At 43.6% G+C, this 19,053-nt stretch overlaps 1 pseudogene; it reads right to left on the reverse strand.

The window, feature by feature from the left end:
* Window positions 1–14,229: 14,229 nt before the first annotated feature.
* On the reverse strand, window positions 14,230–15,936 carry LOC102903944 (pyruvate kinase PKM pseudogene; annotated as a pseudogene).
* Between the last annotated feature and the right edge of the window lie 3,117 nt (window positions 15,937–19,053).

Consider the following 19,053-nt stretch of genomic DNA (forward strand, 5'->3'; position numbering starts at 1 on the left):
AGTCAGCTGGTCTGAACTGTGTCCAGGCAGCTTGGCAGGTTTCTGCTTCTTCTAGGCTGTTGGTCTAGCCTCAGGGTCTTTGCAGCCTGGCTCCTCTGAGAGTCTGTTTTGCACTTTGTCTTGTCTGAAGGACTCAGCAGCCTGGCTTGTTTACTCTTGGAGGAAGGGGCCTAGAGAATCTGGTCAGTTGCAGGAACTCTTGAAGTGCTTTTGAGTTGTTTACCTTCCCCGCTTAAGGAGATCCCCTGCAGGATGGACTGTTTCAATCTGGGAGGAAAGGGTTACAAAACACCAGCAATGGCCCAATGAAAACCTGTGCTCCCAGTCTCAATTTTGTGATGGTAACTGGGGAATATTCTGCTTGTGTAGGCTCACCTGGATAATTTCTCTATATTAAGATCAACTATGTTGGGGCTAGAGAAGTGATTGAGCAGGTAAGAGGACTTGCTGCTCTTGCAGAGAACCAAGGTTCCATTTCCAGCACCCACATAGAAGCTCAAAGGGGCCTGGAATTCTAAATCTGTGGGATCACATGCCCTTTTGTGACCTCCGTAGACACCAGGCACACATGTGGTATATAAACTTACATGTAAAACACTCATACACACAAAATATGAATACTTTTTGTAAAAAGGCCAACTATGCTGTGCAACTAATTAGAATCATGAAAATAAAAGCCATTATAATCACAGGAGGCCTTAAGAATTAGCAGACAAATACATCAAGAATTGGGGGAAAAATCTTAGGGTCCACGTTAGACAACTGCCTATTGTGCCCATTTTGAGGATAGTCCTGTTTAAGTAGCCAACTGTAGTTACACATTATGGTAATCCCAGCACTTGGGAGCCTGAGGCATGAAGATTATGGATTCGAGCCTAGCTTGGTCTACATAGTGAGACACTGTCTCAAAAAAATATTTGAGTAACTTGCGTTAGGTCCCACAATAAGAAGCTGTGGCATGGTTTCTCTGGTGCCAGAGACTGTTTAAATGCTGTTTTTATTCCCTCCTAATATAACTCAGAAAATTTAGATGGCTCAATATGTTTCATTACCATTTTAGGGAAATAATGTAAAGCATATGATCTTTTGATGATGAGTAGATGCCTCATAGAAATAAACCACCAAGAAAAGATTGAGGCACTTAGCCAGAATGTGTTCCGCATCTCCCACCATCTGTGGAAAATATACTATATGTACTATCTCATCAGCAGCTAAACTGACTGTAGTAGTTATACAAGAGGAGCTGTGTGCAGGGGGTGCGTCCTAAATGTTTGCTGTTTTATCTTTGGATTTAATGTATAGGCTGCAAACTCGTTACTCTCACCTCAGTGCCTGCATATGGAGAATCTTCTCATCAGTATCACATTTCCGGTGTGACACGTCTTTTGTCATCAGTTTATAGCAAAGTGAAGACACAAAGTGGAGTGTCTGTCTGATCCTCTTGTTAAGATTGAAGGCTAAATTAGCAATGATATGGGTGTGATATTAAGAAGTAGAAAAAACACTAACAAAGAACCATTTCTACATCAATAGAAATAAACATATGGGAAGAATGTCACTTGGGGCTTTAAAAAGATAAAATTACCCCTAGTGGAGAATGGAAGCATTTGGGAATTGTGGTGGTTTGAATGAGAATGTTCTTCATAGGCTCCAATGTTTGAACGCTTGGTTCCCACTTCATGGAACTGTTTGGGTAGGTTTGGGAGAGGTGGCCTTCCTGGAGGAAGTATGTCCCTGGGGACAAGCTTGGAGGTTTCCAAATCCTCATACCATTTCTAGTGTGCTCTGCTTCTTGCTTCTGGTTCAAGATGTGAGAATTCTCCTTCTGCTCTCAGCATCCAGTGCCTACTGCCTGCTATCTCTACACCACCATCATGGATTGTAAACCTCTGGACCCATAAGCCTACATAAACTCTTCCTTCTCTAAGTTACCTTGGTCATGGTCTTTTATTACAACAATAGAAAAGGAACTAATATGGGAACCTGTAATTAAGATTTACACGATTGAAAATTTTGTAAGAAAATTCTGAGTTCTTAGCCAGTCTTGTAGATGACATCACAAATTTTGGATGGGATATAATTAAATGAAGCAAGCAACATAATTTAGATCTTATGACCTCAGGCAGATGAGGGGGGGCAGATCTCCCACGCTCACTTTCTCAGGCCTGTTAACCCACAGGCCCATTTTCCCAAGTGCGGCAGCTGTTATGGGGGAGCCTCAGCTCTTTCACTCACCACAGGTGGCAGGGGCAAGGGGGAAGGGCATCTTTCCCTCTCCCTCAATGCAAGCATGCAGAAGATGGGGGTGTGGCCAGCCATCCCACGCTCACACCCTCAAGGCTCCGCCCACAGGGTCAGCTCTACTGTGCTACACCGCTGAGGAGCAGGGCTGCTTTCCTTACTGCTGTAGCTGGTAAGGGGGAGGGTCTGCTCCCTCGTCTGTCTGTCGCAGGCGGCGAGGGGTAAGGGGAGGCATCTCTCCCCTGCCCGTGCTGCCCCATGACAGACAGTCGTGGAGACAGCTCTCCCAGGCTCACAGCTTCGGGGCTGGCTCATCCACATGTCCGCCAACAGGGTCTTCTTTACTGTGCTGCCCAGGGGAGGGGCAGGGCCCGCTCTCCCGAGTGCTGCGGTGAGGGGCAGGGCCCGCTCTCCCACTCTTACGACCTCTGGGCCAGCTCTCCCACCCACCTCAGGTGTAGCAGTGGTGGAGGGCATCACGGGGGGAGGGCATCTCTCCCCCACCCATGCCACCATAAGGCAGATGAGGGGCAAGGTCAGGTCTCCCACACTCATGTTCTTAGGCTGGCTTGCCTGCACCCCCTCCACACATATCCCCATCCGCCCCCCATGCCAACAGGGTGAGCTCCACTGCTCAGATGAGGTGCAGGGCCCGCTTTCCTGAGTGTTGGAGCTGATAAGGGGAGGGTCCGCTCCCTTGCCAGCTGGAGGTGGTAGGGGCAAATTGGGAAGGAATCTTCCTCTCCCCCACCCCACCACACCGCAGACAAGGGAAGAGGTACCTGCTGTGCCCCTCTCACAGCCTCAGGGCTGGCTCACCCGCACGCCTGTCTATAGGGTCAGCTCTACTGTGCTGCCCAGCGAGGCACAAGACACATTTTCCTGAGTGCTGCAGCTGGTGGGGGGTGGTCCCCCGCCTGCTGCAGGTGGCAAGGGGTGAGGGGAGGAGGGCATCTTTCCCTCACCCACACCACCACATGGCAGACGAGAGGGCTGTGACCGGCTCTCCCATTCTCACACCCTCAGGGCCAGCTCACCTGTGCCCCTGCAAGCAGGGTCAGCTCTATTGTGCTGTCCAGGTGAGGTGTCGGACCAGTTCTCCCTAGTGTTGCAGTCGGCAGTGAGGGGTGGGGCCAACTCTGTACAGCCCTGTCCTCTCGGCTTTCAGTGGTATCAGGAGCCATGGACATCAACACAGACTGAGGCTGCATCAGGGCCATGAACCCAGACATGGGCCCTGGCAGCAGCCCAGGCCCAGACATCACCATGGCCCAGGTGGCAATGAAGCCACCCACATCAACCCGCTCCTCACTGCTTTCACCTCTTCAGATATGTCTCTGTCCACAGGACATGAACCATTCTCTCTCTCTTTCTCTCTCACGTATGACACCATACATTTAACTCATCATAATAGTGTCTGTCAGTTCCGGCACAAGAAGCCAGGAGGGCGCATGTTTTCTCCTTGGAGCCTGGGGTGGACTGCTCCAGGCCTAAGTGTGGATCTCCTTGTCCTGCTCAGTCCATTCTGGCGCTGGGCAGGAACATGCTTCCTCCTCGGAGCCTGGGGAGTACCACCCTGGGGCCTGTGCATGGATCTCCTTGTTCTGCTCAGTCTGTCATGCTTGTTTGATTTCTTAAAAACAATACTGACACTTGAACCTAGAATTTTACACATATCAGACAAATGCTGTTATACTTCTCATTCTTGAATCTTATTGATTTTTTGTTTTTGAGATAATAACTCATTATGTGGCCCAGGTTGGACTCAGATTCATGATACTCTCTCAGCTTCCCAATTATAGGAGCTAAAGTCATGTGTCAACATGCCTGGATAATTTTTTTAATGTTTCATTAGTAAACACTGATTGTACATAAGAATGAGTTCATCATAACATTTTCATATATATACATAATGTATTTCAGTCATATTTACTCCAATTGCTGTCTTTTGTCCCCATCCCATTCTTTTTTTCTAAGATTTGTTTTTTATGTCTAGTGTTCTGCCTGCATGTGTCTCTGAAAGCCAGAAGAGGGCGCCAGATCTCATTACAGATGGTTGTGAGCCACCATGTGGTTGCTGGGAGTTGAACTCAGGACCTGTGGAAGAGCAGCCAGTGCTCTTAACCACTGAGCTAGCTCTCCAGCCCCCACACCATTCTTATTAATCCCTTTACTCTTCCCAACTAGACTCCTTCCAATTTCACGTCTTTTTTTGGTGACTCAATGAGTTTCATTAGGATTGTTTACAGTATAGGTAAGAGTTTGTTTGCAGGATCATGGGCACCGTGCTAGTGGCTACATTCTTGAGGAAAGTGTCTCTCCTTCCTCCATTAACTGTTATCAGCCTCTGAATCTGCTTGGGGTGCAGGGCCCCATGACAGGGTGTTGATGGGCAAGAATCTTGTGCAGATAATTGCAGCTTCTGTGTGTTGATGAATGCAACAGCCACATGATGCCCAGAAGCCAGCGTTCCACATTTGTTCCCCTCCTTTCTCCTGTCATTACATTTCCCACCCCTTTCCTGCAGTGTTCCCTGAGTCTTAGACAGAGTGCTATAGATGCCTCCTTTGTGGTTGGGCATTCATCAGTTACCTTTCCTCTGTGCTTTGACCAGTTCTAACTCTGCAATCACTGCCAAGTACGGTTAAAAGAAGCTCCTCTGACCCAAGTTATATAGAAGGCAATTTGACAGGCACATCATGCCCACTTAGCAACATGACAGCAAGAACTTCCCCACTAAACCTATGGCCTCCCCAGCCACTCCTGTGGAGTGAGACTCAATTCTAATCAGAAAGCAATTGGCTTATTTTTTTTTTTGAATCTCATAAATGTATACAGTAGGACATCACGGTCTATCCCCACTTTACCCCTCCAACTACCTCCATTTACCCCCAACATGCCACTCCCAACTTCATGCCTTTTTTTTGAGACAGGGTCTCACTATGTAGCCCTGTTTGACCTGTTTGACCTGGAACTAGCTATGCAGACCTTCCTGGCCTGGAACTCACAGCGATCAACCTGCCGCTGCCTACTGAGTGCTGGATTACAGACACTTGTCACCATGCCTGGCCTCATTCCTATTTAAGTTTTACAACCCATTAAGTCCTCTCAGTGCTGTCTATATGTGCATGGCTATGGGGCCGTGCCCTGGAGAATGGGAAGTCTACAAGTGGCCATGTCCACAAAAAGAATCACTGCCTCTCTCTCCCAGCAACTTCCCACTGCCAAAAGCTCCTTGCAATGTCGTGGTCCAAGAATGGAGTCCTGTGATGAGATTTCTCAGTGCTTGTGAGAAAACTCCAAGGAACCATGGCAAGAGTCTTATGATCTCAGTTTCTTTCTTTCTTTCTTTTTTTTTTTTTTGATCTCAGTTTCTTAAAAAACATAGATTTTTTTTTCTTGCATTTGGCTTTTGTGCCCCTCCCAAGTGTAGCAGATAGGAGTGAGTTTACTTCCGATTATTCATTATCACTGGCTATTGTTATTTGGTTGTATGCCTCTTTGGAAAAACCTGTTTTTGCCATGTGCAGCTTACTCTTGTGATTGGACACCTATCTCATATGACCCCTCTTATCCCCCAGAGTATATATTGTCTGATATTCTGAGTAAAGTTGGCTATTGCACGAGTCAACCTCATTTCTTGACTCCATTCCTCCAGGTCCCACCACCTTTAGAGCAGTATATAGCCCCTCAATAAGGGATGAGACCTAGATATCTATGCCAGGATTTGGGTTGGCTTGATCTTTTGCCTGTCTGTTACACATTAATCATGTTATTTTTTTTAATTTTTTCACACTGAGTTTTTGGGTGGATTTTTCTAAAAAATGAAATTGAGGTTTTGGCAGTAGCTGCCCTGAATTTGAAAGATCACTCAGTTAGTATTGACAACTTAACAAATTTAAGTCTTTGAACACTTTAACATGGACTGTGTTTTCATTTATTTGTTTCATCTTTACATTTTTACAGATTTTCAAGTGAAATATTTTAGTGTACAAATGTCTGAACTCCTTGGTAATTTTTTTTGTTTTTGTTTTTGCTTTTTTGAGACAGAGTTTCTCTGTGTAATAGCCTTGGCTGTCCTAGAACTTGCTCCTTAGACCAGGCTAACCTCGAACTCACAGAGTTCGAGGTCTCTGTCTCTGCCTCACAAGTGCTGGGATTAAAGTCATACACCACCACCACTCAGCTTAAATTCACAATTTATTTATGTATTTATTTTATTTATTTTTAATTTTTTTTTGGTTTTTCTCTGTGTAGCTGTCCTGGAACTTGCTCTGTAGACCAGGCTATCCTTCAACTCACAGAAATCTGCTTGCTTTTGCCTCCTGAATGCTGGGATTAAAGGTGTGCATCACTGCCTGGATAAATTTATTTTTTAAACTGTTTTTCTTTTTTCTTTTTACTATGAATTTAATTATTTTAACTACTTTTTTAGACTGTTTTCATCGGTATAAACAGCTAATTCTTATGCATTGATTTCAAATCCTGCAATATCGTCTTGTCTTCTTTGCATGTCTTGATATTTTTGTAGAAAACTGAGTATTTGCAAGGAACCTTCCATTATTCACTGTTTTGGTTTTATTGCTATGATATTAGAGTGCTGATATATTAGATCATCTCTCTGCAGCAGCAATATTATTTTTTCTTTCTAATTAAAATGATTTTTATCGCCGGGCGGTGGTGGCGCACGCCTTTAATCCCAGCACTCGGGAGGCAGAGCCAGGCGGATCTCTGTGAGTTCGAGGCCAGCCTGGGCTACCAAGTGAGCTCCAGGAAAGGCGCAAAACTACGCAGAGAAACCCTGTCTCGAAAAACCAAAAAAAAAAAAAATGATTTTTATGTCTTTATCATGTTTACTTGCTGTGATAACACTGAATTTCCTTAATTTGGGGATGCTTCCATTTCTCTCTTGTTTTAGGAGAATAGTTTTTTTCCAGATGTAGAGCTCTCTGCAGATTTTGTATTATTCTTCTAAATATGTTATTCTAATTTTTCTGGCTTCCATGGTTTCTATTGAGAAATCCAATGAATACCATTTTTTTTTAAAATGTTTTACTCTATAGCTCTGGTTGGTCTGGAACTTGCCATGTAGCGTAGGGTGACTTTTAACTTGCCCTCAGTATGGGACTACAGGTAGGAACCACCACCTCTCAGCTTCCACAGATAATCATTGAGGGTCCCTTTTATGTGATGAGATTATTTTTCTTGCTGCTTCCAAGATTTCCCACTTTGTCTTTGTCCTCTGATACATTATAATGTGTCATGGTTTCTACCTCTTTCGGTTGACCTTACATAGATGTCATTGAAATTCTTGTATTTGGCAGTGAATGTCCACCATCATATTTGGGAACTGTTAAGCCATTATTGCTTTCAATAATTCTTGTGTCTCATTGTCTATTCATCTTCCAAGATTTCACTGATGTATACATCAGTCAACTTGATGGTGACCCCTAAATCTCTTAATCTCTGTCTGTTTTTCTTAATTCTTTTTGGTTTCTCAAACTCAAAGCTCCTATCTTCAAATTAAAGGCTTTTACTTCTTCCTGTTTGAGTCTACTGTTGAATTCTTACAGTGAATTCTCCAACCCAGTTATATCCCAGGTACGAGAATTTCTGTTGCATTCATATTTTAAATTTGTCATTCTTGCTTCCTTTAGATGATTTAAATGTATTAGTATATTCATCTACCTCTAATCTCTTGTCATGGGTGCCCGCCAGTTGGTGTGCTCTTTCAGTTTTCATGAGCAGTGTTGACTTTTCCTAGCCAGAGCTTCGAGCTACTGCTTTTTTCTCCCATCTGAGCACTCGGATAGGGAAAACAGAGGCCAGTAACTAAGGCAGACCCGAGGCAGGTTAGAATACTGTGAATAAAGACCACTTTCCTCTTTTCAGGATTCCAGGGAGGGAATTGCCAGCTGGGCCATTGCTTCTGTTAGCTATTCTGAGAGGGAGGGGGTGGGACAAAGCAAGAAGACATATTCTAAGTCTCCTATAATGTAACACATAGTTGTTTTTTTTAAGTTTTTTTTTTTTATCCATTTGGCATTTACATGGTTATCAAACACCTTTGACTGTTTTCTCGTCCTCCTACCAAATTATTTAAGCTAGCATCCAATATTTTGGTGGTTTCTATGGAGGAAAGGGGGGCCTGAGGCTTCCTAGTCTGGCATCTTGTAAATGCTACTAAAAAAATAGTGACTTGTGCGAGGCTACACTAAAGTTTATAAAGATTTGATTCTATGTCTTCCTTTTCCTGGTATTGTGATTTATACAATAACTTTTGTGTTTTGGAGTTATTTTAGATTCAGCAAAAAATTGCAAAGATGGTACACAGAATTCCATACCTGCCCCCTCCTGCCCCTATCCTGTGTACCATCTTAGATTAGTCCATATGTTTTAACAAACATATTTAGTGAACTATTATTGACACATAATCATAGCTGAAGTCCATACCTTGTTCAAATTTCTGTAATTTTTATCTAGTATGATTTTCTTACTAGGATCAAACCTATGATGCAGTGTTCCACTTTATTATTGTCCTTCAGCTCTTCTTGACTGAAAGTTTCTCAGGCTTTCCTTGTTTTGATGTTCTCAACGGTATTGACAGAAAAGTGCCTTTCAAGATTCAATTGTATGTCTTGCCACAGTCATTTCTCTAAGAAGCTCTGATAGAGGAGGATGATTAGCCCAAGGCCAGCCTGGGATACATAGTGAGACACCCCTGGAACTAAAAATCAAATCTTTCAGAATACAGAAGATTTGAGTCAGTGGTAATGCATTTGGAGGAGTACGCGAGTACAGGCATAGTGAATAGAGCAAAAATTAAAGGAATACGGGAAGGGCCATAATCCTTTTGTCTCCTGAATAATAGTTCATGATAAGAGACAGTATAAAAGCACAAAGTAAAAGCCAGATCCATAAGATCAAACCCCACTTTATATCTGAGTGGTTTTGAAGAGTGGCTATGCTGTTGTTGTTAGTAATTTCAGTTCTTCTCTAAGCTAGCTACTATAATGTTACTATCACTGTGTGTGCTCATTTTTTGTTTGATCTTTGCTCCCTTCTTTTTGTTGCTCAGCTGGCCTTTATTACTTTTATTTCCCTAAGTACAACTTTGACATGAGCTGGCAAGTGTTTTCTTTTGTAGTCTTCACTGAGAGGCTGGAAGTTGCACCATTACTTTATACTGGAGAAGTGCAGGCTGAGGGGTGGACAGAGAACTCTGCATGCAGGTTATAATTCTAGGAACCAATGGCTTGAAGTAGATTCGTTTCCCCTCTGCTTTCATTAGCTTTAGTCCTACTTGAATCTTTGCTAGTCCCGTTGCTCTAGGCCATAAGCAAACTGTTTTGTTGGATATATCCAAATCTGCATTACGCAGGATTCTTTAGAAGAACAGAACCAATAGACAGTATATATATGTATATGAGCATACATATATATTCATATTTATATATATATATATATATATATATATATATATATTAGATTGCTTGACAGGATAAAGGCTGGAATCAACAATGGCTGTCTGCATGCAGGAGAGGGAAATACCCTGGTAATTACTCAGTCTCTGGAGCTGGATGCCTCAGTCCCAAACCAATGCTGGAAGTTTGGAGCTCCATGCTGAGTTGTGGGTGTTCAGTTTGTTTTAGAAGGCAAAAAAAAAATCAGTTTAATATCAGGAAGACAATAGCAACTACAGATGTGTATTAACCATCATAATGAACAGCACAAAGAATACTGTAAATCATCTTTTAAAAATGCAACCAGAAATTCACAGGTAAATGGACAGAACTGGAAAGAATCATCTTGAGTGAGTGACCCACCAGAACTTGCTGGTAAGGCTCTACTGCTGAAGAGACCACACAACTGAGTAATAGAACATAGAGAAACCTCCCTGATACTAACTGGATGCTTCATTCGTGCTGCCTAGCTTTCATAGTGCTGGAAGGTGCTATGCACACTAGCGGAGGGAAAAAATTCATAAATCTTTCTGAGCTGTGAACCCATCAAGCTGCAGTAATGACCTGTCTGGCAAGATATATCCCATAGTGTAATAGTGGCACAAATGTTATGGGAGTAAGCAATAACTCTCTGATTTCATTTCAGGTTTGTTCTACAAGACAGAACCCAAACTTGGCACTGTCAATGAGGCCAACCACCTGTGGCTACATAGGTCATAAGTCCTAGGGAAGAGTTTACTATAGCTTATCTGCTAAATGTACATAGCATTAAAATGATTCCTTTTTTTATTTTTAGACACAGGGTTTCTCCATGTAGTTTTGGTGCCTGACCAGGCTAGCCTCACACTCACAGAAATCCACCTGGCTCTGCCTCCAGAGTGCTGGGATTAAAGGCATGCACCACCGCCACCTGGCTTAAAACGATTCCTAATGACTTATTCACATACCTATAGATCAGTGTATCTCTCAATCCTCATCAGAGAAGTTTCTTTTTACAGTAGATGGCAATTAACATAGAGACCCAAAACTGCTCAACATGCAAAGAATAAGAGACTTCAGAATACTCAGCCCTAAATAAGACATTTATATCATCCCCTTCCCTCAAGCTTCAGGGATCTTAAGAGGAGGTAGAAAAACTGTAAGAGCCAGAGATGGTGGATGAATTCAAACCAATTCAAGTGGAATAGGTTTTTCCACTATTGATCAAAGCCCTTGGAGTCAACAGTCAATCTAAACTTAGAGGGTAAGATATTTTGATCTTAAGTCTATGTTAAAGCAATCTATTGTCAAGTTCTGAAATAAGAGGATTTTGGATTGTATCATTTTTTTTTTACTTTAAAATTCTGGAAACGATGTCAAAAATATTATATTTCATTTTCTGGGACGAGGCAGGAAGGACACCACAGATTTGCATGCAGTTAAAATCAGAACAATTCCAGAACCAGTGATGAGACAGCTCACACAGCTGCCCATGTCTGTGGCACCATCACTGAGATGCCGTCCTTCCTGTTGACCTAGCTGATAGTAACAGAACAGGAAGCTTAGGCTCAGCACAATACATTTCCAGTGGGACAAGATGATTCTAGGCCTGCTGCACTTAGGGCTTGGGCACTGTCAAGTACGGAACAATTAGGTGAAGAGGGTGCCAGGCTCCCTGGAGATGCCCCTCCACCTGCTTTGTCATTGCAGCTTGGCCAACTGCCTTTTGCAAATAAGGAAAAAAACAGAAGAAAACAAAACAAACAAAACAACCCCCCCCCAAAAAAAAACAACTTTTTATACTGAGAGTTGAGAGATGCAGGAATCTGTAGGTATGGACAGTTTACTGCTATGTCTGTTTACCAGAATAATAGTATTGGGTTCTTCCCTAGGGCCTATGACCTACCCATCTATGGATTTTTGGTCTAGTAAACACTACCAGGCATGGATTCTATCTTATAGAGTTGGTTTTAAATCTAAGAAGATAGTGGTTGGTTTATTCCAGTAACTGTACCACTATTGCACCAGTAAACATATTTGCCAGGCCAGTCATTATTGTAGCTCACCAGATTCACTGCTGGGTTAGACTATTGTTTCTTTTTCTCCCCTGGTAGTATGCATAGCACCTTCCAGAAGTATGAAAGGTAACCAATAGCAGTGAAGCTTCCAGGTCAGCACCAGCTTGAGTTCCCCATGTCCTATGACTCGTGTATGTGGTTTCTTCAGCAATAGGCTCTTACCATCAACTTCTGGATGGTAAAAACAAGAGTAGTGGCAATAACCCCTACTGTTTGGGAGGATCTATGGGACTCCACTGCACACTTGAACTCACAGAGACTGTGACAGCACCCACAAGACTGAATACAGTCAAGCCAGAGAGAATCCCAACACAAATGAGTGATGGGCTCATGATGTTCCCACTCCCTAGCTGAAGAGTCACTGGGAACTGATGGCTGCTGGGTTAATGTCTGTTTCCTCAGGGATACCGCCCCTGAGAGGCTACCCATTCTCCAGTGGGTGACCCTATACCCATGTACATGCTGACAGAATTAATTGAGTTCAAAAATCACATGAAGTTGTGAGGGCAAAGTTATGGTGTGGGAGAAGGGAAGGAATTGAAGAAGTGAAAGGGATGAATTTGAAAAAACACTTTACATGAATGTTGAAATTTTCAAATAATGAAAAAATTAGAACCTTAATTCATGATTGACAATGTGGGACCCATAACTGACTGTTCATATTGCTATTTCTTGTTCTTGCTAGCATATTGTATCCATGCCTGTAATTAGAGTCTTCCTAGTATAGCTGCTCTGCAAAAAAGAAGCATAACTATGAATAAGCAGAGATGTAGATTGGTGCCAAATATGCTTTTGGCTAGCAGAAAGGTGAGTGCAAGGAAAACATATGTAAGGTCATATGTAACCTTTCCTATGCACTACCAGGCTTTCCAAAAGGACATAGGGGATAAATTAGAATAATGGGAGACACTTTTAGCAAAAACATTGTAAGTGTGTTTGAAATTGTGAGAGAATAATTTTAAATCGTCTTGTTCTCCTCCCAACAAATCATATCACTTGCTTTCAACGTGTCATTATGCAAAGTACTGCACTTTTATTGAATTATTTTATTCATAGAATTTGAGTTGTTGTACCCAGAGTCCTCCAAAGACCATCAAGAGACCAAATCCGATGCAAAAACCAAGAGTTTTTTTTTTTTTTTTTTCCTGTTGGGAGTTAACCCGGAACTCTCCATCCATCTGACGTAGCAGCAGAGCAGGAGAGACCCTGAGTAGCAAGGAGACAGGGTTTTTATAGGGAGTAAAGTAAGGGAGGGGGCTTGGGATCTACAGACTACATAGGAACAGACTCAGGATTGGTTTATGTGAGTGGCAATCATGTAGTAACTTTTAATTGGCTAGGGTTAGTTGGAGGTTACAATTATCCATTTTTTGGGCAGGCCTGGACACGTCCCTGGCTTTGTTTTTGAGCTGCTGTAGAGGCTGGCTGGACTAGCATGTACTGACTGTGGGGGCTGACTCAGTGGCCCAGGAATGGTGGATCCTGTCTTCCTGTCCCTGCTGGCAGGGGCATCAGTGATTAATTGTCCTTTGCTCACGTCCCTCCTAGAAACTACTTGCTCAGTTTCAGGAAACTGAAATTGAGGCCTGATCTCTGCAGGAAGACTGAGCAGCCTGTTATGGCGTCTGCTTGGTCCTTTCAGAGTGATGTAATGTAGGAAGTTAATTGCATATAGTAAGGTGGAACAAGGTATTAGGTAAACAGCCAAGGTCTAGAGTCAATGCAGAATGATAAATGGCTGAAATAAAGCTTTGGTTCGAGGCCAGTCTGGTCTACCGAGTGATAACCAAAGCTACACAGTGCAACTTTGTCTCGAAAACCCAAACCCCAAACCAAACCAAACCAAACCGCGAACAAACAAAAACCTTTGGGCATTTAGTTTAGTTTAGTTTTTTTCCCTCCAGCATCTGTTTATTGACATCCAGGTGGGCACTACAGCAACAGGTCTGGAGATGCTGCCGCAGTAGCAGGGAAGGCGGAGGAGACTGGAGTGTGAGTGTCTGCAGTGATGGCTGAGGAGTGCACCAGGAGGAGCGGGGGTGGGGGTAGGGTGGGGGGGCCAAAGCTGTTGGGGAAGCAAGTCATGGCCAGGGCCAAAGGTATCACACAGGAACCTCAGCCCCATGCCCTAAGCCCCCATTCTTGTGGTCTCATGACTCCAGGTCAGGGCTGGGAGTTCTCTGGGCAACTTTGTACAGGAGCAAAGCACATAGAGATGTCGCTGCTTTTTCTTGATAAAGTCAGAGGGTATCCAATCCTGCATTCCTCCCCCACCCCTGTCTCGGGTAGGGCCATATGATAGACAGCTGGGCTCTAGTCCACCTTTCAGAGGCATTCATTTTCCCGGGCGTCCCAGCCCACCAGCGACACACTATGGCCCAGAGTGAGCACTACAAGCATCACTGGACTAATGGATGGGATGGGGGAGGGGGTGGGACATGGGCTAGAAGAGGGGCTCCAGGGGGCCATCAAGGCCCAGGCACTACACACATGGTGTTGGTGAAGCCAGAGCCAGGGTGCCACCCAGCTAGCACAATGACCACATCTACCCTCTTGAAGAAGCCTCGGGCCTTGCCAACATAAATGGCCAAGTTCACACGGAGGTCTACATCCTCAGCCCAGGCATCTTGTACTGCATCCTTACACAGCACAGGGAAAATGCCATGGTACAGATGGGCCTGGCTTACACATCACAGCAATGATAGGAACACGCGGGCATTACCTAGCCACATGGTGAGCACGCTAATGGCCCCACTACAGCCCTTGAAAGAGGCCTCCACAGTGCCCACCGAGGCAGCTTCTGTGGGGTCGTTGGTAATAGACGCCAGATGGCGGAATTCCTCCAATAATTGCAAGTGGTAGATGGCAGCCTCTGCCTCATGGGCAATCAGGTGCTGCATGTGAACAGTCTCCAGAAGGTAGTCCCTGCTGGCTGTTTCTCCTGACAACTTGATGCAGTCTGCTCCATCCAGGACTTCATTGGCCCTATTATTGCCCTCAGCACAGGTGAGGCAGGGTTTTCTGATCATGCTCTCCAGCATCTGTGTGGTGTAGAGGACAGGCTTCCCAGCTTGGTTGCATTGTCTGATCACCATCTTCTGAGCCAGGAGGACCTTCTCGGCAGAAATCTCAATGCCTAGGTCACCACAAGCCACCGTGATCCCATCACTGGCCTCCAAAATCTCATCAAACCTGCGGATCTTCAGGGATCTCGATTTTGCTGGTGATCTTGATGTTCTTGCCCTTCTCCCAGCACCTTCCTAACCTCATGCACATCAGCTTCCTTGCAAATGAAAGATGCAAACATTATGTCTACAGCCTGCTCCACTTCAAGGTTCTGATCCCGGATGTCCTTTTCTGACACAGCAGGGAAGTCCAAGGAAGCTCTAGGGAGGCTCACCCTCTTCTTGCTACCCAAGGAGCCACCATTCTCCACCTCTGGCAGCACCCTTCTCCTCCACCTGCAGTGAAATGAGCCTGCCATCCATGTAGACCTTGCTGCCCACCTCCACCTCCTTGCAGATGTCCTTAGAGTTCAGCCACAGGATGTTCTCAGGGTGGCTCCCTTCTTCAGCTCCACTGCTGCAGAAGTCCAGTCTGGATCTCAGGTCCTTTTGTGTCAGGATCCACAGCAATGGGTCGGTAGAGAATGGGGTCAGATGCGAAGCTTTCTGTGGCTGCATGCACATTCTTGATGGTTTTTACATGGTAGTCACAAGTTCCGTGAGAGAAATTCAGATGAGCCACATTCATTCCAGACGTGATCATCTTCTTCAGCATCTCCGCAGATTGGGAAGCAGGACCAAAGGTACAAATGATGCCAGTGCTGTGGGCCCTGATGGGAGTGGAGTCAATGTCCAGGGACACATGTGATCCAGGAAGGTGTCAGCCATGGCTTCGTGGAACTGCTGGGTCTGAATGAAAGCAGTTCCTGCTTCGCTGTGTGATTTTGGCAAGGTTCCTGAGGCTCCCAGGCTTACTCCAGATCCTGCTGCAATACCTAAATTGGACGTCAGGAGGTATCAAGTTTAAAAGTCAGCACTGCGGTCACAGGGCCACAAATGTAGGAAAAGTTCTTGCTGTGTACTCCCCAAGCTCTTACTTCTTCTACCGTCCCCATCGCCCATGCCTGGACCATTGCCAGGCTGCAGCTTAAAGATATTCCTTATCTGCATATCTGCATACCTACCCAGGAGCTGAGCTGGAGCTAGCTCTGAGTTCCCAGTTTACTTTAAAGCCTTCTTGCAGCCTAAAGGTCTGTCCCCAGGCCACCACAGTCTGGCCAGCATGGCAGAGTCACTGAAGTTAGATGACATCTATCAAGAACTGAATGCCCCGTGAACGGTGGTAGGGTGAAGTTTAGCTGCCACGGTGTCATCTTTATGAACACTAAGACTGCAATTGACGAGAACCCAGGCTGAGGAGTTGATGCAATGATCTGGTATTGTGTAGTAGAGGCAGTATCATACTTAAATTGCTCACAAAGAATTGCCATTTGCAGATCTAGAATGATGGCGCAGTGGTTATGAGTACTGGCTGCTTTTCCAGAGGACCCAGGTGACTAACAACCATCTGTAACTCCAGGTCTAGTAGATCTAATGCCCTCTTCTGGCCTTCATTGGAAATGCAAGCATGTGGTGCCCAGACATACATGCAAGTAAAACACCCATGCACATAAAAATAAACATTTAAAAAGGAATTGCCATTTTATCAAGCATGATAGCCTTTGAGAAACTCTTAATATACTTAAAAAACTCATCTCCTTTTGCTTAATGAAGGACCTATGTACGTGAATAGGGAACAGTGAAGTTTGGTTGGCAACAGATGTGAGATGTCCCTCAGCAATGTGTCCCAGTGCACCACAGGAAACAATGAAGAGCCATTAGAATACACTAGAATAGAGACATAGAAGTCTTTCTCATGAGGATGCGCTTCCATGTCTCTCCCACCCAGGAAGATGGTATGGCCTCTACTAGAACTTTTGCCTAAAATGTGCTGAAGTGGTTGCAGTTCAAGCTACTAGAGATGCCCTCTGCATCTTCTGGCATCTGCAATGTCAGACACACTGTGGCCATCACCATATTCAGATCTGTCCCACATTTCTGAACTTGTATGGCTAGGCTGCTTGCTACAAGATTGCTTACACCATGGTACTGCTTCTCACAAGGATTAGCATCAAGTGTACCTGTGATCAGTCTAGACTCACACATAAAACAGGGCCCACCCTGTTACAGCTTTCTGGTCCGCCTCATCTCTAAGCTTTCTTTTTACAGTGGTGAACAGTCAGTCTTCGAGGATGAGGTAGAAAAACACTACAAGGGGTGGTTCACCGAGATGGAGAAAAACTGTGCTAAAAACTGTAGGACAGTATTCCAAACCAATTTAACCCAGAGAATTAGGTATTCTACAAGAAATAGACAAACTCCTAGAAAAGTATGTGCTACCAAAAGCTACTTTGAAAGAAATGAGAATCTTAATACATCTATAATAGTAAAGAGATTGCATTGGTAATCATCCTTTCCCAGAGAACTCAGGCTCACATGGCTTCCCTGATACATTCTAGCAGACACTTAAGGAACTAGCATTGATCATGTTCCTCTTAGAAATTAGAAGAAGAAATGCTTCCCAACTCATTGTAGAAGGCAGTGCTACACTATTATCAAAACAAAGATATGCAAGAAAAAAACCCCTACAAGCACCTTATGAAGATAGACACAAAATTCCACAGCAAAAAATCCTATCAAATGGAGTCTGGCAAAAGATTATACACATGAAAAATGGTGTTAGTCTCAGGAGTATAGTTAGTCCACATATCAACTACTCTAGTGTAATGTATTAATAAATTAGAAAACACATAAGATTATTTTAATAGATGGAGAAAAGATACTTCAAAAACTCCAAACACACTTTTATGGTAAGGACAACAAATTAGGTACAGGAAAGGAATTTCCTCAATCTGATAAAGAACGTGTAAGAAAACCCCACAACTAACCTCACGTACGGTAGTGAGTAATAGAAAACTGTCTGCAAGCAGGAAGAAATAAGGATGTCTGTTTCACCATTTCTATTCAACATTGTGCTGGAGGGTCAAGCCCGGGCAGTTAGGCTAGACAAAGAAACAAAAACATCCAGATTGGAAGGAAATAAACACAGCTATCTCTACTTACAGATTTAGTACAATCTCTATTAAAATTCCATATGCTTTCCTACTCGCCCATTTTGACAAGACAACCCTAAATCATATGGAAATTTAAGAGAACCAAAATAGCCAAAACAACTTTGAAAAAGAGCAACAAAGTTTTAGTCCTTGTGTTCCTGATTTAGTTACTCACTAGAAACCTGTAGTAATCAAGGCAGTGTGCTACTGAAATAAAGACAGTACATAGTGGATAGGGATATATGTCAGTCTTGTTAACAAATTTTGCTGGAATAATTGGTCCACAACCTCATACTCAAAATGCATTGAAGACTTACATGTAAGGACTGGATCTATTAAATTATTAGTTGAAAATATAATTAAGCACCTTTTTGTATTGGAATCAAGCCATGCAAATATAGATGTTTCATCAAAAAAATAAAATAAAAAGCCTTCTGCTTCAAATGGCACTGTCAATAAAGTGAAAAAATAACCGGAGAATGGGAGAAAATACTTGCATTACCTAGTGGATAAAGGTGTTATCAAGAATGAATAATGGCCTCATACCTAGAAACAAACAGGTAAATAATTTATTTGGAGAGGATTCTTGTAGGTCAGTCTGTCTGTGAACTCACTATTAGCAAAAGATGGCTGTAACCAGTTTTCTTTTGGGCCACCAACCAATCCCAAATCATGACACAGAGACTTAATATTAGTTATGAATGCCCGACCTTACCTTATGCCTGTCCCACTAGCTCTTATAGCTTATTTTAACCTGTTTCTCTTCATCTACATTTTGCCTCAGGGTTTTGTATCTTTCTTTCATTCCATATGTCCTAATTTCCTGCTTCTTCTATGTCTGGATGGCTGGCAGCTGCCTGGCTTGCTGGCCCCGGGCATTTCCCTCTCTTTCTCTCTTTTTCTCTCTTCTCTCTCGAGCCTAGGTTCCTCTTCCTACTTATTTTCTCTGCCTGCCAGCCCTGCCTATCCCTCTACTCCCTAGCTATTGGCTGTTCAGCTTTTTATTAGACCAATCAGGTGCCTTAGGCAGGCAAAGCAACACATCTTCACATCATTAAACAAATGCAGCATAAACAAATACAACACATCTTTCACAGTTAAATTAATATTCCACAACATAAACAAATGTAAGTCT

Source organism: Peromyscus maniculatus, chromosome X (genome assembly GCF_049852395.1).
Source record: "Peromyscus maniculatus bairdii isolate BWxNUB_F1_BW_parent chromosome X, HU_Pman_BW_mat_3.1, whole genome shotgun sequence".
Classification (NCBI taxonomy): domain Eukaryota; kingdom Metazoa; phylum Chordata; class Mammalia; order Rodentia; family Cricetidae; genus Peromyscus; species Peromyscus maniculatus.